This window comes from Carex rostrata, chromosome 5, assembly GCF_964058835.1.
Source record: "Carex rostrata chromosome 5, lpCarRost1.2, whole genome shotgun sequence".
NCBI lineage: Eukaryota > Viridiplantae > Streptophyta > Magnoliopsida > Poales > Cyperaceae > Carex > Carex rostrata.
The window spans coordinates 6,154,719-6,181,822 of NC_135922.1; the positions used below are offsets into that span (position 1 = coordinate 6,154,719).

General features: G+C 33.5%; 3 long non-coding RNA genes across 4 annotated transcripts; 2 read left to right on the forward strand and 1 right to left on the reverse strand.

Moving 5' to 3' along the window:
* The first annotated feature begins 365 nt into the window (after positions 1-365).
* Positions 366-25,258, forward strand: LOC144553940 (uncharacterized). The gene is made up of 5 exons (XR_013511476.1): positions 366-1,060; positions 22,201-22,265; positions 22,411-22,489; positions 23,597-23,665; positions 24,049-25,258. It is a non-coding gene; the product is annotated as an uncharacterized LOC144553940 (long non-coding RNA).
* Positions 1,212-19,844, reverse strand: LOC144553942 (uncharacterized). Its single transcript, XR_013511478.1, has 3 exons — positions 19,745-19,844; positions 18,958-19,158; positions 1,212-1,253 (listed from the first exon to the last, which is right to left on the reverse strand). It is a non-coding gene; the product is annotated as an uncharacterized LOC144553942 (long non-coding RNA).
* On the forward strand, positions 5,099-7,495 carry LOC144554531 (uncharacterized). 2 transcript variants are annotated; one of them, XR_013511635.1, is made up of 5 exons: positions 5,099-5,417; positions 5,713-5,765; positions 5,822-6,567; positions 6,944-6,974; positions 7,187-7,495. It is a non-coding gene; the product is annotated as an uncharacterized LOC144554531 (long non-coding RNA). The 2 variants fall into 2 exon arrangements; XR_013511634.1 differs by having other exon boundaries at positions 5,713-6,567.
* Positions 25,259-27,104: the final 1,846 nt, after the last annotated feature.

Consider the following 27,104-nt stretch of genomic DNA (forward strand, 5'->3'; position numbering starts at 1 on the left):
CAAAGTCTGCAGCAAATTGCCTCTTCTATACATGCAACCCTAACGTTATATTTGAACTTTGAAAATAAAGATATTGTTTGGTATAGACCAATTTGCTATGCACAATAACATAACATCACTTGGGTGTTATTTTATTGTAATTACATCATTTGTACAATTATACGTTTGTACCAATTTGCTAGATCGTGAAGTGTTCAAAGTAGGTCTGATGCCCATTGGACTTACTTTGGTTCGATGGATGTAGTGACCATTCGATTGCATCAAGATTCATGCGCTCCGTATTAAAATCCGTGTGTCTATATCAATTTCCGTGCACATAGATCTTAATTCTAATCATACGGTGTTAGAGGACCTGCTCCTATCTCGATCGTGAAAGGCTGAAATTTAGTGTAAAGATTCCTTGTGGTGGAGCCCTCTGGATGTGCAGCAGCTTTTAGTACAAATAGCCACATGGGATGGGACTTGAGCTTCATTTTATCACATGGTTGGTCTGGCAAGTGGCAATACAACGATAAAAATAAATAATAGCCGTTGTAATTACAGCCTCAGTTACCACTTACCAGCGTGCAAACAGTGAGTGAGAGAGAGAGAGAGAGAGAGAGTAGGTACTGAGAGACTAAAACTGAAGAAAGAGAGAATCTTCTCCCTTCCGCCTGTTCTCCTCTCTATCGATCTCTCTACATTTAGGTAATGTATCTCTCTTCCTCTTTCTCTCTCCTTTCTCATCCAATTTACGATTTTTCAATATTTTTAGGTTTTTAAATATAAAGGTCAGAAATTAATTTATTTAGGTCATTAATCTCAAGAAATGGAATCAACAACCAAATTTCTCCTCTTTTATATGCTATTTGCATTATTTAAGGGTTTAGGGTTTTGTACCAATTAACTCAAATTCTTTGATACTTTGGTGATAACAGACAATAATATATATTTGTGCTTAGACATCAACATTTCAGCCTTTTTTTAATGAATTTTACACGTGCTGATTTAGGTCATCAGTGAGTTGTTGCATTTGTTTGAACTGAATTGGGATTTCCGCCTCCTGTGTGCGAAGTTTCAGGCTTGTACAGTACTACCCTTTCTATACCTAATTTTTTCAGTGTTCATTTCTAATTAGTAAATCACAGTAAAAAAACACTAACAGTGTCTTGTATTATATATATTGATGAACTGAGTTTTTGCTCACTAACAGTGTCATGTCAATTGCTCAATTTTTTTAATTGTTTTGGTAACATACATTGAAAGAAGTTTGTCTTTACAACTATTTTTCTTAATCAATTTTGCTAGGATCAATAACAACTAACAAGAAACCACCCTGTCCTTCATTTGCATCGATGGTTTAATCCTCAACGGTTAGTTTCACTAGTTGAAAGGCATTTACAATTTTTTAATAACGTGAAAAAAATTATGGCTTAACATTAATAGTTTCTCTCTCTAAAAAATGTTCGTTTCAATTTTAGTTTCTTTGTTTTGATGTTCTTCTCAATTTCAGATTTGCAACTGCTATTGTTTCGTTTGTTTGAGCTGTTTCTTTTCTGAACTGGGATTTCTGTCTCCTGTTGCAAAGTTTGAGGTTTGTACGTTTCAGTTAATTACTGAATTAATTAAGTGTAGAAAGGGTTCTCCTGTGAAAAATTTCAGTGTGATTAATTTGTACATTTTAATTCATAGTGAAGAAATTAATAAAATATATACTTTTGAATTTCAGCATGATTTGAATAAATAAAAATATGATGATTTTCAAATTATGTAATAAATGGCAAGATTTCTAAGCTTGCAATTGCTGAACATATTGTAATAGCCTTTCCAATTACCTTCTCAATTTGAGCCAAAAAAATAAAATATACGAATCAAGAACATTTTTCAATTAATTTACTCATCACATTATTTAGTCTGTTTATTCGTTACTGATTCAATTATTCTCAGCAACAACAATCTATAATAGAGTTCCCACTCAACCTTGCATATTGCTCCTTCTACAGCTAGCAATTGAGGTATTCTTTTCATCCTTTATTTATTTATTTTGAATTTTGTTTCACAACATTAGATAATTTGGTGATAATATGTAATATATTAATTTGCTTAGACATCAACATTTAAAAAAAAAATCATAATTTGACACCGCACTAATTTAGTTCACGAGTGACAAGGAAATAAATAAACAATTAGATATTAGGAGGAAAAAGGAATTTTTTTTATAAACCATAAATAATTAAATGAATTTTACGGAACCAATACGATGACATTTTTTTTAAAAAAAAAAAACCATAAGGACCGTGGGAACTCCACGGTCTCTACTTTTTTTTTTTTTTTTTTCCAATTCTCTGCCGCAAGAGATCTGTAGCAAAAAAAAAATAAAAAAAATAAATAGAGACCGTGGGGTTTCCACGGCCTGCCTATATTTTTTCCAATTTATGCCCAGACCGTGGAGATGGCACGGTCTACTAACCCTTTCCTATTTTCCCAATTCCCTCCTCTGTCTCGGACTCGTGACTCCTCCTTCTTAATTCTCACTCTCCCTTCACCATTTCTTCTTCTTTCTTTCTTCCATCTAAATTTTTTTTTTAACTCTCATAATTAGTGTAATTTTTATTCTAATTACATAAGTTTGTATATTTTTGAAAGAAGAACACAAAGAGCTTCAGATCTACAAATTTCGTTAGCTATGTATTTAATTCTTTTATTTTTGATAAATAATATGCAATTATGAATAAATGATTAGAATAAATGGTTTATGTAATATAAATGGTTTATGTAGTAATTGTAGTATAAATAAATAGTTTATGTATAATTTATTTGCATGTAGTTTTTTTTAATATGCATGTAGTTGTTGAATGATTTATTTATTTGCATATTTTATGTAGATGCATGGTTTATGTGCATGCAGTTTTTTTTAGTGTAGATGAATGTAGTAATTTTTGAATTATTTATTTATGGTTTATGTAGATGCATGGTTTATGTGCATGTAGATTTTTCTAGTGTACATGCATGTACTAATTGTTGAATGATTTATTTATTTGCATGGTTAATGTACATGCATGATTTATTTGCATGTAGTATAAATAAATTGTCAATGTAGATGAATGGTTTATGCATGTCAATATTGAATGTTAATTTTTTTTTGTATGTATTTATTTATATTGTAGTAAAAAATACAAAGAAGTGAAGAATCTTTATTGCAGTTCCATCATGCACAACATCAATCACATGCGGCAACTGTAAAGGTATTTGTTTAATATCGGTTTGGATTTAAATTTAATTTATTAAATTCTTGAATTCAAATTTAATTTTTGGTTAAACTTTTTTTGCATGACAATTATCGTTCCATCCTGATCATGCACTGCGTCCTGGAGCTTTGCAAATGCATATTAACTCCCACAAAAGTATGAAAGAAGGTTTGAAGAATTTAGGATTGTATCAGATGGTCGAAATCCATCGTTGTCAAATTGACAAAGGGTTGATCACTGCTCTCGTCGAGAGGTGGAGGTCCGAGACGAATAGTTTTCATTTTTCGGTGGGAGAGTACACAGTGACATTGGAAGATGTTAGCTGTTTGTGGGGCTTATCTGTTACCGGTAAAATATTTTTTGCTGCTAATTTATATTTTTGTTATTAATTGAAATTTTGTACTAGTATAATTTTGTTTAACATCTATATTTACAGGGAAGGTTATCTCTGGATGTACCGATGATAATTGGTCACAATTGATCTAAGATTGCCTAGGACATGAAGTGTATTATGGTTATGAATTGCATGAGAATGATTTTTATTATAAAAAAAGTGGAGAATTCGGATCAACCCAACGAGAAAATATTAATCTTACAAAACTATGTGCGTCTTGTATGGTTGAGAACAAATTTTGCAAATACAGAATTGGATGAAGTCCGTGACCAGCATATAATCAATCGGTACACACGAGCATACGCAATGGAGTTGTTCGGGACTATAATGTTTTCCGATGCGAATTCAAGCTCCGTTCGGGGCATATGGAGGAAAATGGACCATTCCGCATCTATGGGAGGGTAACCCTAGAGGAATGGTCAATTTTGCTCCATATGCCCGTCTCTCATCCACTGGTTCACTATCAAATGGTTAATCATGTGGTCTGGGCCGGCCGATAGGAAACCGTGTCCAAGACCACATCTATAGCAGTAGTAATGGACCATTAATTGATAGTTTTCACCTCGAGGTCCCAAATTCTCCAGAAATTGTAAATACATTAACCGAACAGAGCTTGAATTCGCATCGGGAAACATTATAGTCCCGAACAACTCTATTGCATATGCTCGTGTGTGCCGATTGATTATATGCTGGTCACAGACTCCATCCATATGCGTATTTGCAAAATTTGTTCTCAACCATACAAGACACACATAGTTTTGTAAGATTGATATTTTCTCATTGGGTTGATCCGAATTCTCCACCTTTTTATAATAAAAATCATTCTCATCTCATTCATAACCATGATACACTTCATGTCCTAGGCAATCTTAGATCAATTGTGACCAATTATCATCGGTACATCCAGAGATAGCCTTCTCTGTAAACATAGATGTTAAACAAAATTATACTAGTATAAAATTTCAATTAATAACAAAAGTATGAATTAGCAGCAAAAAATATTTTACTGGTAACAGATAAGCCCCACAAACAGCTAACATCTTCCAATGTCACTGTGCACTCCCCCACCGGAAGATGAAAACTATTCGTCTCGGGCCTCCACCTCTCGACGAGAGCAGTGATCAACCCTTTGTCAATTTGACAACGATGGATTTCGACCATCTGATACAATCCTAAATTCTTCAAACCTTCTTTTATACTTTTGTGGTAGTTAATGTGCATTTGCAAAGCTCCAGGACGCACTGCATGATCAAGCTGGAATGATAATTGTCATGCAAAAAAGTTTAACAAATAATTAAATTTGAATTCAAGAATTTAATAAGTAAATTTAAATTCAAACCGATGTTAAATAAATATCTTTACAGTTGCCGCATCTGATTGATGTTTACTACAGCAAAACTAATTTTCAGAGACCGGTCCATTCGCCGGTGGCTCAAAATCCCAAAAACCCAAAAAAGAAAAGAAAAAGAAAATAACATCGGAAACGGACCCTAAAATATTGTGCGCCTCTACTGAAGGGTCTTCTTCCTCCCGTGTTTTAGGTTTAGCCTAAAAAAAAAAAAATTCGGCTGATCCGCTCGGAGACGGACCCCATCGCCGCCTCTCTCGTCCCGCCGCCGCCGCCGCCTCCTCCACATGCACGGCTTCTCTCTCTGTCTCGTCGCATTTTAGGTTTAACCAAAAAAAAACAACCGATCCGCTGAAGGGTGCCCCATCGCCGCCTCTCTTGTCCCTCCGTCGCCGCCTCCTCCTCCACGTGCACGGCTTCTCTCTCTCTGTCTCGCCGCCTCCTCCAGGTGAACTCTATCTCTCTTTTTGTCTTTTAAAATTTTGTTTGTTTGATTTGGATAAAATAGCCATTAGTGCTTACTTAAAGCTTAAAGCTTGAATTCGAGGTTGTATGCCTGGTTCCCTTTTTCTATCTTTACTGATTTGACAATTTTATGAAATTTTATGAAATTGAAATTTTTTCTTGATGCTATCTGTTACGAAACACGAATTTTTAGAGACACGAAATCTACTTTGCTGTTATGTCTAAATTGTAGAATTTTACTGATATATGCTTTATCTGTGTCTTTGTTGCTAATTCAGTCAGGTACCCTTTATTTTTTCCTATCAGCACCAATAATGAGGTGCTGTGTAAGGTACTTTTCTGTGTTTGATTTTAATTTTCCAACATTGCTGAGTATAGTACTGCTAGGTATTATAATGCACTGGATCTGAATTCCATTGGTTTAGTCAGGTAATTATTACTGTGTCTGTGGGGTTTGAATCAGCACCGTTTCACAAGAGATTATGGGCAAGTTTGTTGTAATCAATTTTCAAAATTAAAAATGCTTTTGCAAAAATTAGGAAAATTTTCTAATCCTCTGTTCAGTTTATTTTATTCCTTGGGTTATAAACTTATAATTGATTAACCTTGCGTTAGTTTTAGACTTTGGATAATTGTAGCATATTGTTTGTACTAATTTTTGTCAAACTTGGAAAATAGTTTGCCATACCTGTCCAGTTGGGCACCAGTGTCATTCTTGTATTGTTCATGGTTTCTCATTATTCTTTTATATTCTGTTATGTAGAATAATTTAATTTGATTTATCTTCCAACAAAATGCCAATTCATTTCCCTCTATTTCTAGTCCAGGTATTTATTTTTTTATTCATCGAATAGGTTTGTGTTTGAATAGGTTTGTATTTGTTTCAACTCGGTTTTAGGTTTGGGTTTGGATTTCTTGAAATTGGGTTGGTTTTTGTTGCAATTAAGTTTGGAATGACGTAATTATACTAATTTGGCTATGTTCAGAGACAATTTATGTTGAATTTGGCTTTGGAGCAAGGATTGCGTCATATGGCAATATCATGGCATGTTTTACTGTTTTTCACAGTTTTGATGGTTTGTTCGATGAACATGACGGAAACAATGAGAAGATAATTGATGGAGTCGAGCATGGTGAGTAGCAATCACAAGGTGTAAACTAGTGCCGTATTCATACTTGTAACATATTCGTGCCTGTTCCATATCTAAATTGTACTAGATTAGTACTTGTACCATATTTTATACTGCAATATTAACCAGACCTATACAATAATGAAACCGGTACGATAACCATACCGGTACATATTTCATGAAAAATGAGAGTGGTATAGCAACAAGGCAGTATTTGGTACTAAGTTAGTCAAGTGTCACTTATCATCTGCTAATTCTTTGTCTAGCCTAATTGAAATCATGTGGCTCTCGCTTCTTTTTACGAGATGCCAAATCAATGTCCTTATTTTGAGTGATTTCTTGTAAATCTGACTTGACTCTAATCGATTTGTTTTCTTAGGTTATTACTAGAGATATTGATCTAATCTCAGGTTATTCTTTATTTTCTTTAATGTCTATTTCATCTTTTTTCTTCTTTTATTAGTAACTGGTATATTACATTGCTATGGAACTATGTAACTGTTTTTAAAATAAAGAAAAAAGTGGTTTGTTGTATGTACCAACCAAGTCCTAGAGTGTTCTTTTGTTAGTAACTGGTATATTTCAAATCTTTTTATTATTATTGGCTTATTTATGCTTTCAGGAGGAACTTCCTGATAGGGATGATATAGTATTAGAATTTGTTGAGAGAGAACCAATCACTGAATCTACTGGTACTAATGTCACTTTCATGCCAGATTAATCTCCATCTAGATCTCTTGCACACAAATACCCTTCTGTTTGAACTTAAATTTGTTGAGTATAATTTATGGCTTCATTTTAACATTACTTGATGTACTAGTTGTATCGTGTTTGTACATGTCTGGAATTAGCTCATGTAATTAGTATTGTGAAAATATGATATTTAGATAATGTGGTATTATTATTGTGTTATTTAGTAAAATTTGAATTATGTAAATGTGATATGAATTAATGTAGAATTAATATGTAAAATTTTTATTACCTAAATGTGTTATTTGAATTAGTGATGCACTCTGTAATGTATTAATAGTTAATACCTACATTTTGAAAAAAAAAAAACAACAGCGACAAAAAAAATTAGTTGCAAAAAAAGTATCAGCGATCGGATGACGTCATTCAGCAATCGGTGACTTCATCAGAAGAGTATCTGCGACAATGCTTTCAGCGACCGGGATATCAGCGATCGGAATCGGCTTTCTGCGACCGGAATTACTATCAGCGACCGGCTACGTGACTATCAGAGACCGGAAAATCGGTCTCTGATAGTCTTTTCTGCTGTAGTGGTTGTGCATGATGCAACTGCAATAAATATTCTTCACTTCTTTGCATTTTTTACTACAATATAAATAAATACATAAAAAAAAAATTAACATTCAATATTGAGATGCATAAACCATTCATCTACATTAACCATTTATTTATACTACATGCAAATAAATCATGCATGTACATTAACCATGCAAATAAATAAATCATTCAACAATTAGTACATGCATGTACACTAAAAAAATCTACATGCACATAAACCATGCATCTACATAAACCATAAATAAATAATTCAAAAATTACGACATTCATCTATACTAAAAAAAAACTACATGCATACTAAAAAAAACTACATGCAAATAAATTATACATAAACTATTTATTTATACTACAATTACTGCATAAACCATTTATTCATAATTGCGGACTATTTATCAAAAATAAAAGAATTAAATACATACCTAACAAAATTTTTAGATCTAGAGCTCTTTTTGTTCTTCTTTCAAAAATATACAAACTTATGTAATTAGAATAAAAATTACACTAATTATGAGAGTTAAACAAAAAAAATATGGAAGAAAGAAAGAAGAATAAATGGTGAAGGGAGGCAGAGTGAGAATGAAGAAGGAGTCACGGGTCCGAGACAGAGGAGGGAATTGGGAAAATAGGGAAGGGTTAGTAGACGGTGCCATCCCCACGGTGTTACGTTACGAAATTTTTACAATTAAATTGAAATGATTTAAAAGGAAGAACCGATAAATTGTGTTAATAAAATGGAAGTTTAAACCTTAATTAAGGTTCCCCTAAATAAGTAAGTTAATTGTGAATTGAAACCGCGTCGAAATTTTGAGATTTCGGAATTTTATAGCCCCAGTGCGGATTAGGTTGACCGCAGTGCGGGTGGAAGCCATCCGCAGTGGCTCAGGCTTTTTCTGGAATTTTGCCAAAAAAAATGACTAAGTAGTGAGTGCGGGTGAGGGATCCGCAGTGCGGATGAGTTTAGCCGCACTCATGAATTTCTGTATTGCACTGAATTTTCCTGAAATCGGCTAAGTAGTGAGTGCGGATGAGGTTGAACCGCAGTGCGGATCAGGTTCATCCGCAGTAGGCTCGGACTTTTCCTGGATTCGGCTGACAACCGACTAAGTCTCGAGTGCGGATTAGGTAACCCGCAGTGCGGATTGGCTAATCCGCATTCAGGGTAATTTTAACCCTAAAACCCAAATTAAACCTTCTCTCTCTCTCACTTCACCATTATCCCCATTTCTAAGTTATTTTCGGTTATGAGAGAAGGAAAAGATCCCGTGAGTTTCCGTTTCTTCCAGACTCCCGATTGTTGCGAGAAATCGAGTTTGGAACCGAGAAAGCAGCCGAGGATCTCTCAGAACCCTTCTATTTGGTATTTCTTTCTCTCCTTTTTACTTTCGAAACCTCGAATTTTCTCGATTTCTCGGATTCTCGTTTTAAACCCGAGATTTGTGCTCGAATTGCTCGAGGACTAGTTCCTCTACACTTCTTACTAGTTTGTTTGTCATTCTTTTTCCCGATTTCTTCCGATTTATGAAATCTGATTTCTAGGGTTTCGTGCCAAAATTGAAAGTTGGCCTAATCGTGATTTGATTTGCTTAACCCGACCAATTAGACTTGTAATCGGTAGGGTTGCCTCCTGATCGTGAATTTTTAGAACATTTAACAGCCGATTTGAGGTTTTGACCAAATTAGGGTTAACCAAACGGTAAATTGAAATGAACCGAGAACCAAGGTAGTGAACCGGTGATTGATGGTCACCAAATGGAGAGTTGTATGGTCCCGAGGACCTAGAGGATCTTGGTAAGAAATGATGAACCGAACGAATTGATACCAAAAACATAGAAATTGAATAGGGAAGGTATAAGCCCTAGCACCACTCGATTAAACTCCTCGATCCTGAACCAATGTTAAACCTAGTATACGTATAATATAGGTGTAGGCTCGGTCGAGCAAGAACTTGCGAGACCATACGAGACGTCCGATCCTTAGCTTAAGCGGTACGCTCGTCATAATAAGGTGCGGGATTCTTGGACTTGTTTGATACTTTATTTTCAGGAATTAAACTGTGTTTTCGTTTGTCATGTTGAATGCTTAATTGTTGCATATTTTGGAATTCATGCTGCATATTGATTCTTGCATAAATGAGAATGATTGAATTGTTTGGTTGAGGTTAATTGGCATGTTGGTATGGTTATTATTTGATTAGTTCTATTAATTGTTCTTGATGTGAATGAATCTGCCAGGCCGACCTGTTTAGGTGGCTGGATAAGGTGACGGTGACCTATCCGTTGACCTGTGTTTATGAATTTGCCAGACCGACCTGTTTAGGTGGCTGGATTCAGGTGACGCTGCTGACTTATGCGTCGATCTGTAGAATTTGCCAAACCGACCTGTTTAGGTGGCTGGATTCAGGTGACGCTACTGAATTATGCGTTGATCTGTCAGAATTTGCCAGACCGACCTGTTTAGGTGGCTGGATTAAGGTGACGCTGCTGACTTATGCGTTGACCTGTTATGATTTTGCGAGACTGACCTATATGTGTGGCTTTGATAGATATATTTGTTGAGATTAAGCAAAGTTGACCTGTCTAGGTAACTTTGATTTCCGTGTGTTGCATTGTGTCAAGTTGACCTGTATTGGTGACTTGTAACCGGACCTTAGGAAATGGTTAAGCCAAACAGCAATTTCAGATGGGTGTCTGATAAAGGGTCCAGCGGTTGGCCATCTGTAGGCGCTTGTAACCCTACAGATGTGGGTTTGATAACGGTTCAGCTCGAGAGAACATCTGTAATTGCTACAAGCCCTAATGAACTGCGTTAGGAATCGAGTTAAGCCAAAGTACATGTTGTGTGTTGAAATCCATATTGAAATTCCGTAAACTGTGTTTCAGGTTGATTAACTGTTGTCGAGTATTGGCATTCTGTTATTTATGTTTCTTATATAACTGTTGCATTGTTTATTGTTTGGGTTTCATTCATCTTTGAATATAGAGTTTGATTGCAAGTCCAATAATTCATATGTGGCAAATTCGCACTGAGAATTTTATTCTCACCCCCACCCTCCCGGTTATTTTACAGGTACAGGTACGATTGATTCCGGAGAGGCACGCGAGTAGTGGGCCATAGTAGCTGACCATCTCAGGACCCTAGATATTTTGGTTGTATAGATATAGGGTAGGCCTCATGGTTGGTATCCGGATGCGATACTTTCGTTGTATTATTAATATCCAGACTGTGTACTCTGATTTTATATTAGAAACTTGTTTTGAATTGCGTGTTGTTTGGTTTAAATTGTGATTAGCCTTGTAAGCATACACGGCGTTGTATGCTTACGGCGGGGGATTGTTACTACCCGTGGCCGCGGGGTGTGACACACGGTCTGGGCGTAAATTGGAAAAAATATAGGCAGACCATGGGAACCCCACGTCTCTATTTTTTTTTTTTTTTTTTTGCTACAGATCTCTTGCGGCAGAGAATTGGAAAAACCAAAAAAAAAAGTAGAGACCGTGGGGTTCCCACGGTCTGGAGAATTTTGAAAAATTCATTTAATTTTTATGGTTTTTAAAAAAAAAAAAGTCATCGTATTGACTCTGTAAAATTCATTTAATTATTTATGATTTATAAAAAAAAATTCCCGATATAACTCTCCAGTTTTGCTGGAAAGATTATTTTTGAAAGACGTGTACTGGATCCCTACAATTCAGTTAAGTAAATTTATCAAATGGTGTAGAAACATCACAACCGAAGATTTATTCTAGAGGATGTCGAATACATAATTCTAGAGGAAGACGTGTACGGTAGAAATATTTTTAGAAAACTTGTACGGACTCAATCATGCACCACCAAGTAGTGATTGGTAAACGGGCCGGGCCGGGCGGTCCGGGCAAAACCCGGGCACGGGCACGGGTACCCACGGTCACGGGCGTCACGGGCACACGGGTACAACGGGCCGGGCGTCACGGGTTTTTTTTTTCAAAAATTCTGCCCTGCCCGTTTAATACCCGTGCCCGTCACGGGTTCGGGGGCAGGACGGTCCGGGTACCGGGGGCCGGGCGGTCCGGTCCGGGTCCGGACCGGTTTTTTTTTTTTTTTTTTTCTGTTTTTTGTTTCTGTTTTTCTGTTCTGGTTTTTTTCTTCTTGTTTTTTTTTCGGTTTTTTTGTTCTGTTTTTTTGGTTCTGTTTTTTTGGTTCTGTTTTTTTTTCTGTTTTTTGTTTCTGTTTATTGTTTCTGTTTTTTATTTCTGTTTTTTTTCAGTTTTTCTGTTCGGTTTTTCGGTTCTATTTTTTTTTGTTCTGTTTTTTTTTTCGTTCTGTTTTTTTGTTCTGTTTTTTCGTTCTTTTTTTTTTGTTCTATTTTTTCTGTTTTATTTTGCTGTTTTTTTTGCTTTTTTTTCTGTTTTATGTTGCTGTTTTATTTTGCTGTTTTTTTTGGTGTTATTTTTTTTCTGTTTTTTTTTTTTTTGAAAACTAATAAATTATAAATATAAATTCATACCAATTTAAACTCATTTGACATGGTTGTATATTTGAACTCAATAATTTTTGTTATAATAAAATATAAATCAAAAATTTCTTAAATCAATTATTTTAAAAATAATTAAGCTCTTATTTTAAAACAATAGATTAAAAAATAAAAGTTACCCTCCTCTTTTATTTCGGGCTTGGGACCGGCTATGTAAAATAACATAGGCAGAGTTCTAACTTTTTTTTTTGTTAGTAATTTTTCGTAAAAATGAATAATTTAAAAACTAATTGAAATATTTAGAAATTTATAATTTAAAAAATAACCATAAAAATTAAAGATGTTAGAAATATATACCGACACTACATATCTAGAAGTTCGCATTTCTATACCATTGTTCGCTCTCTTCTGCACCGTCTGAATCCGAATTAGCCTCGCCCTCGTGCCGCACCTCGGTACCACTCTCTTCAGTGTTGGCTTCGGGTGATGATTGTTGTTGAGGCAGATGTTGCGTGCGCTCTTCAGCATCAATCCAGTCTTTCAAGCACACAAGTCTCTCAAAGACATGTGCACCCAACTTACTGCGTTTGTCAGAGAGGATCCTGTTCGCCGAACTAAAACAACTTTCGGAAGGGACGGTTGACACCGGCACGGCAAATACATCACGGGCCATCATCGCCAGGATTGGATAGATCCTTGCATGCCTCCTCCACCACCCAACGATGTCAACATCTTCGGGTTCATTCAGCATCGCCATATAGCTCAATATCTCGTTTGTGGATGTGTGCGGTTGGCTCTCCGACTGGAAATCTGTTAACAATCCACCACTGCTAGTGCTCCTAGAAGTGGAACTATTAAAAAATAAAAATAAAAATTAGCGGACAAATAATGTAGATATTATAAATAATAAATATTAAAAACACATGTATATTTATATTTATACCTAGGGCCAGCACGGGACGAAGACGGGTTCTGATTGCCGCTCATTCTTGAGCTGTATGTGTTAAACATCTCATTGAACTTCGAATCCACGTATGCCTCCACCCCGGTTTTGTCTAAATGTAGATTATCTTTGTACCTTTCAATAAATTTGATCGTGTAATACTTCTTGTATGCCGGGTTGAGGCAGTTTGCGATAACGGCCAGGAGGGGTACATCTTCCCAATATTTTAGGAATTTTTGTTTCATGGCATCTACGATTGGTGTGAGAGATTTATCGTGGATTTCAGCTTGTTCCAATTCACTATATACCTTGGAAATGTTATAGAGATGTTTGAGCAACTCAAACGACGTTGGTGAAAATCTTTATTTAACCTATTCAAAACAAATCAAATTACTTCACATATTTAAAAAAATAAATCTAACATCTTTATTTAACCTATTAAAAATAAATCCGAATTTCAAAAATAAAATCTAACATCACATATTCAAAAAAATAAATCTAACATCTTTTATTAACCTATTAAAAATAAATCCGAATTTCAAAAATAAAATCTAATCTATTCAAAACAAATCAAATTACTTCACATATTCAAAAAAATAAATCTAACATCTTTATTTAACCTATTAAAAATAAATCCGAATTTCAAAAATAAAATCTAACCTATTCAAAACAAGTCTAATTACTTCACATATTCAAAAAAAAAAATCTAACATCTTTATTTAACCTATTAAAAATAAATCCGAATTTCAAAAATAAAATCTAACCTATTCAAAACAAATCTAATTACTTCACATATTCAACAAAATAAATCTAACATCTTTTATTAACCTATTAAAAATAAATCTGAATTTCAAAAATAAAATATAACATCACATATTCAAAACAAATATAATTACTACACATCTAACAAATCTAATATAAACTAAATAAATCTAACAAATCTAACATAAAATAAATCTTATAAATCTAATTACTTAACAAATTTAATAAATCTAACATTCAATAAATATAACAAATCTAATTACTTAACATTCAATAAATCTAACATAAACTAAATCTAACATTCAATTTATATTCTAAATTTTTTCTACAAAAATAAATCTAACATTCAATATTTCAATCTAACAAAATTTAATCTAGCAAAATTTAATCTAACAAAATGTAATCTAACAAAAGTTAATGTTACCTTTTTAATTTCGTGGGAAAATCTTCGAGAATACCTTCGTAATTCCCTTTCCGTTTGCGTGTTTGTATTTGCGTATTTGTTAAATTAACAACTATTTTTTTTAACAATAAAATTAAAATTGGAGAATAATAAAAATATTGAGATTGAGAGATGAGAGATGAAAATATTGAGAGAGATGTGAAAATTTGTAAGGAATGAGTGTATATTTATAGAATTTTGTTTGGAGGGATTAAAATTTGAATTTAAAAAAAAAAAAAAAAAAAAAAACTGAAAAAAAAAAAATGGGTAGGGGTCCGGGTACAAAGTGGGGATGTGGGGCATGGGGGGAATGGGGGGGAGAATTTGAGTTCAAATTTCGAATTTTAGACCCAAAAAAAAAAAAAAAAAAAAAATTTCTGCCACGGGCTCACGGGCACGGGCGTCACGGGTACGGGTTACGGGTACGGGGGTCCGGGTTCTCACGGCATTTTTCGAAAAAACCGGGTCTGGCCCGTTTAATACCCGTGCCCGTGTACCCGTGCATACCCGTGGCACGGGCACGGTCCGGTCCGGGCACGGGCACGGGCGGACCGGTCCGGGTTGGGTCCCCGGGGGTATTTACCAATCACTACCACCAAGTTTGGCATAAAACTCAACAGCCTTACTTACTATTTTAAATTTAGATGGGCTAATTTTGGGCCAGAAGAAAAAGAGGACATGGCCTAGCATGCATGCCTTGGTGAGCTTAATAGCAGTCTATGCCAGGTTCATTTAAAGAGAAACGAAAGTAGTCTATGCCTCCACAGATAGCACAAATTCTTTATATCTTTAATGGGATACTTGCTGTCTCCCCTTCTTTAGTTGGTGACGAATCTTTCAGATACAAAAGGATTACTCTGGTAGGGAACAGCATTTCGTATCGTGATACACACACGACTTAGTGAACTACAATTCAAATTAAATTATCTATTAGTAGCACGTTTATCTCTTACTCCACCAAACAACGTGATTAAAGTCAATTCTTATTGTTCAATTCTTCGAGATGGCACTTACAATTAATTACTAGTTTGTCTTGAAGCATGTGCATCAATTAATTAATAAACTAACCAAGTTCTTTTCAAGAAATAATCAATAAACTAAACAACTTCCATGCACCTCGAGATCATCATTGACTGGAGGAACAAATTAAGAAGTACAATTAATAATTATCTAATAAGTTAATAGGGACGTAAAATGAATCTTAAAATAGAAACAAAAATAATCTCTTGACCAAGGTCTCTCTCTTTTTTTTTGATTGAAAAGTTTGACAGAGGATTCCAAGAGTCTTGAGAAAGGTCTCTCTCCATCTCTTCCTCCCTGTCTCTCTCCTCTCGCACTCACTTCTAAATTTGGTGATTTTATAAAAATATTTTTTCCTTTATCTTTTACACAAATGAATTTCAAAAAGTCAGTAATGCAGTGAAAGATTATGTATTGAAACATGATTTCTAACACGAATTTAACACAATCAGTGCAATCAGTGAGCTAATTATCTCTTACAAGGTCAACATTTTCCTTATTTCCTTAAATCTTTTTGTGTTTTATTATAACCTTATCTATTTTTAATAGTTTTCTGAGTTATTATACGATCATTGGTTATAGGATCATATTTTATTTTGATAACTATTGGTTTCTATTTTTTTTATTACTATTGTTACAATCGGTTTAATATTTGAAACATATATTTAGTATGAGCGAAACATTTTCTTCCTATTCTCAGAACCAACCCCCCCCCCCCCCCCCCCCCCCCCCCCCCCTCTTTTAATTTTTCAAAGTTTTACTACGTGTTCTACCACCTTCTTCCTCTTCCAAAAAAAATCGTCTCTCCTTCTCCCTTTGTCTCTCGGTTCTCGCTTTTCCTTTGTTCACCTCATCTCTCAATCCCTTTGCCTCACATACTAGCCTGCTCGCCTCAACTCGCATGACACACACCTTCTGGCCTGCTCACCTTTCTGCCCTCCAATTGTGAACAATTTCAAAGGTATTAGGGGTTGGTCTATTGACAATTTGTTTAGTATAGTTACCTATGTCACATGGCATTTGTACAGTTGTCGCCTTGTCGGGACACTGTAAACTTACGAAACCAAGTTTGTGGTATTTTTAGAGCTTTGCGTGCCAGGTCCTCCTCTCCTTTTTGAAGAGCCAATTGTGCCCTTTTGTACCTGTTTTATTTTAATAAAAAAGTAGTATTATGTCTGAGTTTATGCATTCAAAACTTATTTTCATAACATCCTACTTTGGTTTTGTAAAAAAAGGAGCAACAGAGTCAACCATGACGACACCTGTACCATTACTGCCTAATGGTACAAACAAGAAATGCACAATCAAATACAGAAATTAAACAAATGCTAGAATGCAATTATCAGGTGGTCTGTACCAGTATCTGGAGTGACTCCTTTGAACCAGCAAAGAACAAAAAGTTTTTGAATGTTTTGGCATTTTTTGGATTTAAGCATATTGATTTTTTTTTTTTTTGGGAAATATTTGTTACCAAAAGGCACTGACTATTTCATTAAAAGAAAATATCCAAGTTTGGAAACAAATAACAGTAACATACTAAGCAACCTCATAATTGTTAATAAGTACATATAAACGTAAAAACAAATCAACAGTATACTGAACTAGAGAGAGATTTTCATTTGATACCCAAGTACATCAAGTTTCCTAGTTCAACCTCAGTGTTTAATTACTTGAAACCGATTTCAATGTACCGCCTAGGATGAAATAAAAAACGTTTCTCTTAGAAAAGGAGCAAATTGGCAATTTGCGTTGTACAATTTCTGAAATTGTATTGAGACAAAGTTCGTATTAACAAGGAATTGTAGGAAAAAGGTTTCAAAGTATTTCAAATAGTAAAATATTACCTCCATTGAGAAAATAACTATTTAGAGGAGGGAGAGAGACAAGAGGCTGCATCGAACGGTGCCTGAAAGAGGAAGAACTAGGAGATGATAAGCTCAAGCTACTTGCTGATCCCTCGATCGGTGGGGTTAAGTGAAAAGGAGACCTTGACATGTGTCTCCACATGCAAGTTTAAATTATTAAATCATTTTCTATTTTCAAATTAATTTATTTGTATGTATTTATATTGTTTTAACTACTAATTTTTCGTGATACATTGATTAAAGTTTTCAGATTTTATTACACATCTCTTAATTTGAAGTCAAAGAAATTTTCAGATGTTAAAATATTCCATGGCCTAAGTGAAACCTTTCGAATCACTTTTATAAATTTTACAAGCAAATAAACTTTTAATAGTTGTTCAGATTAATTTTCAGAAGTTCAGGATGAATCTGAACTTGTTACAACGTTATAAAAGTTTCTTCAATTAAGGATTTTGCTTTCAGTCAAATTTCCAAAGTTTTCCAAATATGACATGTTACACAGAAGTTTATAAATACTTCAGAAATTTCAATTCTTTATTATACGCATTAACCGTCATACATGATAAAAAGTATTTGAGTTTGATTGTGCTGGAGCTATATATATATATATCTTTTTTACAAGGTAAGAATTAGAATGGCCTGGAAAGCAGATGCTAAGAATTAGAATATCTTTTTTGAAAAGTAAAAGCGTGCTAAATGCCAATTATCTTTGTTATCAAGAAGGAATCCAATTCACTCTTTTTGATTTCGCACGGCAAATTCTCTCAAAGTTGTGAAGTGTCTGTCACACTGTATTTGTTTTTGTTATTATTTTTTTTTCCTTCTACGTTTTACCACCTTCTTCCTCTTCCAAAAAAAAAAAAAAAAACCGCCTCTCCTTCTCCCTTCATCTCACCGTTCTCGCTTTTCCCCGGTTTCTCCTCATCTCTTAATCTATCATCTCGCAGTCCTTGCCTCACCTACTAGCGTGTGAACTGAGACCTTTCCTCCCTCCAATTGAAAGCAATTTCAATGGCCTTAGATCCTCCTGTTCTCCTCTCTACATTTAGGTATTTGTCTCTCTTCCTCTTTCTCTCTCCTTTCTCATGCAATTTACGATTTTTTCATTTGTTTAGGTTTTTAAATATAAAGGTGAAAAATTAATTTATTCAGTTGATTAATCTAAAAAAATTGAATCTACCAAATTTCTCCTCTTTTTTTTGCTCTTTGCATTATTTTAGGTTTGGAGTTTTCCACCAATTAACTCAAATGTTTGATACTTTGGTGATAATAGGCAATAATATATTTTTGTTCTTGGACATCAAAATTTCAACCTTTTTTTTAATGAATTTTGCACACGCTGTTTTAGGTCATCAATGAGTTGTTGCATTTGCTTGAACTGAATTGGGATTATTGCCTGTGTGCAAAGTTTCAAACTTGTATGCTACTAACCTTTTTATGCTTAATTTTTTCAGTGTTCATTTCTAATGAGTAATTCATAGTAAAACACACTAATAGTGTCATGTATTATATTGATGAACTGAGTTTTTTTCCCACTAATAGTGTCATTTAGCTTGCTGAATGTATATATATTTTTTTGGCAACATGCATTGAAAAAGTTTGCCTTTACAGCTATAAGCTTATTACAAATCTAATCAACATGCACAATATTTCTTAATCAATTTCACCAGGATCAATAAAAAGTAACCAGAAGTCAACTTGTCCTTCATTTGCATCGACGGTTTAATCCTCAACAGTTAGTTTTACTTGCTAAAAGGCATTTAAATTTTTTTAGTAAGGTATATTAAAAAAATTATGGCTTTATCTATGTTATCCCAATACTCCATTTAGGATCCTGTACCTGTATTGGGTGTGTATCGAATACAGGGACACATCAGATATGACCCCAATACACATCCGAGACAAACCTGATACACACCCGATACGACCTCAATACCTGTATCAGGGTACATGGCATATCCTATACCTCTCAATACAGTCTCCGATACGCATATCGTATCAGAGTTCAGATTCTAAACAACTCTCATTTCAACGGTCGCTTCTCTCTGTAAATTAAATGGGCTTTTAAGCTAATACATCCAGATATATAATTACTGGGTTTTTTTTTTGTTTCTTCCTTTATTAAGGTCCAATTATTACCCATGCTTAGTCCCATTGAAGACCCATTTTAACTTATTTGACAATGTCGTCAATTTTGGTCCATTTTAACCCCTAGTTGGTTCGTTCAGACAACAGTCAACAGGCATCTACCCCATATAAGCATTGAATTAGTAAATAAAAAATAATATATATATTGCCGTATTGTATTTTAGATTTTTGAAAATTGCCGTATTGCTGAATCCGTATCATATCCGATATGATACCCATACCCGTATATTATTTTTTGTTACATTAATAGTTTCTCTCTTTAAAAACTGTACGTTTAAATTTTGGCTTCTTTGTTTTGATTTTCATTTCAATTTCAGATTCGCAACTGCAGTCGTTTTTGTTTGCTTGAGCTGTTTCTTTTCTGAACTAGATTTTTTGTCTCCTGTAACAAGGTTTGAGGTTTGTATGTTTCAGTTAATCACTGAATAAATTAAGTGTATAAAGGGTTGTCTTGTGAAAAATTTCAGCATGATTAATCTGTACATTTTAATTCACTGTGAAGAAATTAATAAAATGTATACTTTTGAATTTTAGCATGATTTGAATAGATAACAACAAATGATGATTTTCAAATTTTGTAATAAATAGCAAAATTTCTAAGCTTGCAATTGCTGAACATATTCTAATAGCCTTTCCAATTACCTTCTCAATTTGAGCCCAGAAAACAAAATATACAAATCAAGAACATTTTTCAATTAATTTACTCATCACATTATTCATCTGTTTATTTGGTACTGATTCAATTATTTTCAACAACAATAATCTGTAATAGGGTCCCACTCAACTTTGCATACTACTCTTTCTACAGCTAGCTATTGAGGTATTCTTTTCTTCCAATTATTTATTTATTTTGAAGTTTGTTCCACAACATTCGATACTTTGGTGATAATAGGCAATATATTTGCTTAGATATCAACATTTAAAAAAAAAATCATGATTTGATATCGCACTGATTTAGTTTATGAGTGATAAGGAAATAAATAAACAACTAGATATTAGGAGACAAAAGAGAGCGCTGACATAACTCCCCAGTTTTGGTGGAAAGAATTTTTTTTGAAAGACGTGTACTGAATCCCTACAATTCAGTTAAGTAAATTTTATCAAATGGGGTAGAACCGTCACAACGGAAGATTTATTCTAGAAGATATCGAATAGGTAATTCTAGGGTAGAAATCTAATTCAACACAATACAACATTTTGATCTCCAAAACTCATTAAAACTTCGGTAGTAATGATATGATGTATATTTTTTCTTTATGGAAAAATGGGTAGAAATTTTTTTAGAATACAATCAAGAACCACCAAGTTTGGTAGATATCTTTTTAAATTTAGATGGGCTAATTTTGGGCCAGAATAAAAACAGGATAGTGACCTGGATATGGACTTAACATGCCTTGGTGAGCTTAATAGCATTCTATGCCAGGTTCATCTAAAGAGAAACGAAAGTAGTCTATGCCTGCACAGTTAGCACACATACCTTTATCCCTTTAATGAGTTACTTGCTGTCTCCTCCTTTTTTAGTTAGTGACGAATTAATCTTACAGATACATAATGATTACTTTGATGTTTATCTCTTACTCCGAGCAACGGGATTAAGGTGGATTCTTATTGTTCAATTTTTCGGGTTGGACGTACAATTAATTACTAGTTTCTCTTGAAGCATGTGCATTAATTAATAAACTAACCACGTTTCTTTCAAGAAATAATAAATAAACAAATTAAATAACTTCCATGCACGTGGAGATCTGCTTTGACCGGAGGAACAAATTAACAAGTACAATAATTATCTAATAAATTTTTAACGCACGGTAGCATTTATTTACTTATTTGAGAAAGTCACTTAGCGGTAGCTGCATGGTTAACTTGCGAACACAAATCAAATTAGACTAAACATTACTTTGCTTTCCGACCTGATACCCCACTGTCTCTCTTTTTGTTTTCTTTTTTTTGATGAAAAATTTGACAGAGGATTCCAAGAGTCTTGAGGAAGGTCTCTCTCCCTCTCTTCCTCCCTATCTCTCCGCTCTGGTTCTCACTACTAAATTTGGTAATTTGATAAAAAAATTCTCTATTTTTTACTCAAATGAATTTCAGTATGAAAAGTCAGTGATGCAGTGAAAGGTTTTGTATCAAAACATGAATCCGAACACGAATTTAAGACAAGCAGAGGATTAATTCTCCTACAAGGTAGATATTTTCCTTATTTCCTTAAATCTTTTTGTGTTTTATTATTTCCTTCTGTATTTTGAATCGTACCTTTTTCTAATTAATGATTTTTCAATTTTTTTAGGCCTTTAAATATAAAGGTAAAAAACTAATTTATTTAGTTGATTAATATCAAAAAAATGGAATCTACCAAATATCTCCTCTTTTAGATATGCTCTTTTTTATTATTTTAGGTTTAGGGTTTTCTACCAATTAACTCAAATTGTTTGATACTTCGGTAATAATAGGCAATAATATATTTTTTTGGCTTAGACATCAACATTTCAGCCTATTATTTGCTACTACGCGCGCTTTCTATACCTAATTTCTTTGGTGTTCATTTTTAATGAGTAATTCACAGTAAAACACACTAGCAGTGTCATTTCGCTTGCTCATTTATTTATTATTATTATTTTTTTGTAACATGCATTGAAAGAAGTTTGTCTTTCCAAATCTAACAAAATGCACAATTTTTCTTAATGAATTGCGCCAGGATCAATAACAAGTAAACAAAAGTCACCCTGTCCTTCATTTGCATCGACGGTTTAATCCTCAATGGTTAGTTTCACTGGCTGAAAGGAATTTACAATTTTTTAGCAATGGATATTGAAAAAATTATGGCTTTACATTAATAGTTTCTCTCTCTCAAAACTGCTCTGTCTAAATTTAGGATTCTTTGTTTTGATCTTCTTCTCAATTTCAGATTTGCAACCGAAGTTGTTTCGTTTGCTTGGGCTACTTCTTTTTTGAACTGAAATTTCTCTCCTATTGTAAAGTTTCAGGTTTGTACGTTTAAGTTAATCACTGAATAAATTAAGCATAGAAAGGATTGTATCGTTTAAAATTTCAGCATGATTAATCTGTACATTTCGAGTCATAGTGAAAAAAATTAATAAACCATCAACTTTTAAATATCATCATGATTTGAATCAGTATTCTAAATAGCATGCTATAGCAATGCAGTAGTGGCGCTATAGCATTTTCAGGCCTTAAACACTAGGCTAACTTTCTCTATAGCTAACTTTCGCTATAGTCTATGATATTATTAGGGATATTTTTGAATAAAAATTTGGACTAGTACTGATGCAATATGAATATTCTATTATTTTAATCAATTTTTGTGTTTCTTATTGATCTATGAGACTTTAGATAATGTTGATAATTAGTGAAAACATAAAATACAATTATTGAAGAAAACGCTATATAGGATAACTTTCGCTATAGCTATGCTATTAGCGTAACTTTTCTTTTAACATTCTTTGTTGAAGCGATAATCGCTATTTGAAACCTTGATTTGAATAGATAACAAGAAATGATGATTTTCAAATTATGGTATAAATGGAAAAATTGTTATGGTTGCAATTGCTGAAAATAATATAATAGCCTTTCCAATTATCTTCTCAATTTCAGCCAAAAAACAAATCTACAAATCAGGGGCATTTTTCAATTAATTTACTCACATCACATTATTCAGTCTGTTTATACGTCACTGATTCCATTATTCATCAATGATAAAAGGCAATAATATATTTTTCTGCTTAAACATCAACATTTCAGCTTTTTTTTTTAATAAATTTTACATGCACTAATTTAGGTCATCAGTGAATTGTTGCATTTGCTTGATCTGAATTGGGTTTTCTACCTCCTGTGATGTTCTTTGCATTATTTCAGGGTTAAGGGTTTTGTATCAATTAACTCAAATTCTTTGATTGATGCTTCGATGTTAATAGGAAATAATCTATTTTTGTGCTTAGACATCAACATTTCCAACTTTTATTTAATGAATTTTACACACGTTGATTTAATTAGGTCATCAGTGAATTCTTGCATTTCCTAAGATTATTCAAAATCTAATCAAAATGCACAATTTTCTTAATCAATTTCACCAGGATTAATAACAAGTAACCAGAAGTCACTCTGTCCTTCATTTGCATCGACAATATAATTAATCCTCAACGGTTAGTTTCACTTGCTGAAATTTACAAATTTTTAGTAAATTTTTTTGGTTTATTTGTTTTGATTTTCTTTTCCAAATTGGGATTTCTGTCTCCTGTCGCAAAGTTTGAGTTTTGTACGTTTCAATTAATCACCGAATAAATTAAGTGCAGAAAGGGTTGCACAGTGAAAAATTTCAGCATGATTAATCGATATATTTTGATTCATAGTGAAGAAATTAATAAATTGTATACTTTCAAATTTCAGCATTATTTGAATAAATAACAACAAATGATGACTTTCAAATTATGTAATAAATGGAAAAATTGCTATGCTTGCAATTGCTGAACATATTTCAATTAATTAATTAAACCAATATTTTGACTTCGGTCTTGTTTCCCACCAGTGACTAGCAAGTTACATCTAGGCAAAGAAGAGCTTCAACAACTTTTCACTACTAGAATTCCCGGTAATGGCAACGGTACTAGGTGGTTTTAGCAAGGGTAATAAGAGCCCTTGCAATAGAAATTAAGATTCTGATTTCTTCCGAATAAATTAATATATTTGCAACGGCAGCCCCTTGCAAATAAGCACGCTTGCTAATGTCTTATACTTACCCTTGCTAATGTCTCCTATTGCGCTTGCAAATTAGTCCCAGACGGTCACAACACACTAGTTGCAAGGGGCACCATTGCAAATAAAATAAAGGGTTATGTTTACATTATTTTATTGTGCAGGTCATTATTATTTGCAAGGGGGGCCGTTGCAATTGTTTTTGAGTTGTGAAGGTCCTAACTATTTGCAAGAGGCACCCTTGCTAATGTTTTGTAAGGTGCATTTTATATTATTTTATTGTAAAAGACGTTAATTAGTATTATCCAGAGAGACACCCTTGTACGGAGACAACAAAAATTAGTATTATCCGATAACTAATGAGACTACAAATTAAAATAAAACAAGGTGTATATATCCCAGTGGTTGTGTAGTTGAAGGCTCATCAAAAGGTCAACAGTTCAATATTGTATTCATTTACTTGTATAGAAGGTAAATGATATTAGATAAATGAAGAATCTGGATGCATTAACACAAAACAATATTACACTGGATTAGAGGTGGTAATATATTTTTTTTCAATATTACACAGGATTCCATAAAAAAATATATATATGGAAGGGAAAAAAACAAAAAATATTACATCCTACTTTACAAAGTAATTGAGATACACAAATAATTCACCAAATTGCCACAACACATACATGTATTGATTTACCAATTAAAAATTTGATTTTCTTTTTGTTGAGTACCCACTGTGTACATATGAAGTTAATGTATTGTATACAACCCACAAATTAATAGAATAGCCCCCCCATGATTATCTTCATTTGAATCGATAGTAAATTCACCATACTTTCAGATTAATGTATGTATTTGAGACAGGAGATTAATGTATTTGAGACAAATACTGACCATATATACAACTGGTACGATAACAATAAGAAAAAATACTGTCCATATGTAACAGAGAAACAATAAAAAAAAATAACATAAAGGGCTTCTATGTTTGTATATCGTTCCAGTTTGGAGAAACAATAAAACATTACCACAATGTAAACTTCAATCCCAGTTTCTCAGAAAGTTTTATGGTCATGCGTCTTTGGGAGACTCAGTTTTGGAGCCTTCGAACTTGACGCAACCTGCTGCAGCTTTCTGAACAGCAGCTGGTGTGCCAGTTCAAATTGCTTTGTCTCACATTTTTCCCACACAGTACCCCTTCAAAATTTTACATAACCCTCCCATATATATCTAATGTAATTCCACAAAATATCAAGTAAAAATAAGAAAGGTAACATCTGTTTTTGTACACATTTCTCCAACAGTCCATAATTTCTCAGAATCTGGACTGGTCATAGAAAATACTGTACCAGTAGACATTAGGGGATTAATTTCTCCAACAGTCCCCCTGAGTGGATGTGGTGGAGTCTACGGGAGACTACCAGGGTGATGTTAGCTCGAGTCTCCCAGTTTAGTGGGGTCTGGCCAGAGCCTCGGTTCCCTATTTGGCAAAGAGAAGCATGAAATTAGATTGTAGAAACCTAAATTCTCAAAGTATAATTAAAGCTTGTGAGAATTTTGTGCAGATGTTGGTCTCACAAGGTTGATACCAGTTAAGTACCACAGCATCACTGTCAATGCACTATACCTTGACCTTGTACTTCTCAGCAAGTTTATCATGTAACCACTCAGACTTAAGAATGCACATGATTCAACGGGGCATTTCATCAAACACCTCGTGAGTATAGTGGAAGTGTAGCCAAATTAACAACAACAGTAACAAAGAAATTCAATTAACCAATTAATTTTAGTTGATCTTGAATTTACTACTCACCAATTTGTGTATCCTTAGCAGGAGGACCAAAGGGGATTAAGCTCAGATATCTTATCTGGGCTCCGCAACCTGAAGAGGGGAGGGTGAGATTGATTGAGGAAGTGGGGTGCAGCCTGAAGAGGGAAAGGCACCATTGAGAATCGTCTAATTGCTTCTTTGGATGAATTATCGGGGCTGTCGGGAAGCGAGTGCTACAAATTCAAAACTGTAAAAGGTATTGGCGGGGATGGTTTGGTGGGGATTTAGGGCTTGGTTGGAGAGAAGTATCTAGTGAAAATTGAGAGGGAAATAAATTTTCACAAAAGTTCAGAGAGGGAGAAGTGAAATTTGAGAGGAGGGAATCAAAATTTTGAGTTCGATAAACTCCTCCACCAGAAAAAGGAGAAGGCGGGTGGTAAGAAGAGAAAATAAAAACAAGTTAAGGCTCTACACGACAGATATTGGAACTCAATCTGAAATTTCATATTAGTCTTGAATTTAAATTGCAGATAAATTTCATATTAGTCTTGAGAAGAAATTAAAATTATTTCACTTGTATATTTAAAATTTATTGCAAAATATATTAAGTTGAGTGGTATTTTACAAGGTCAAATTATTAAAGTCAGAATAAAATTAAAAGTTAACAAAATAATTTTTATGATTTACATATGTATAGATTAGATAAAACATATACTACAAAATAATATAAGATAATTAAAAAGAAGATTTTAAAATCCTTACTATTTTTCTATGATTTACATATGCATAGATTAAAATTAAGTTGAGTGGTTTTTTAAATCCTTACCGCTTTTCTAAAAAAATTGATACTTGATAAAATAAATTAAGTTGAGTGACTTTTTTTAAATCAAAATATTTTTCAGAAAAACAATTTTTTAGAAAATATTATGAAAATGAAACAAAATATAATTAGGTAATTCACGCACGACAAATAATATGAAAAAAATATTTTTAAAATTTTTATGGTTTCTCTGGTCAGATAAAATTAAAAGTACAACAAATAATATTAAAAAAAAATTTATTTATTTATGAAATTTATGCAACAATTAATGTTATAACATATTTATTACTTAATTATT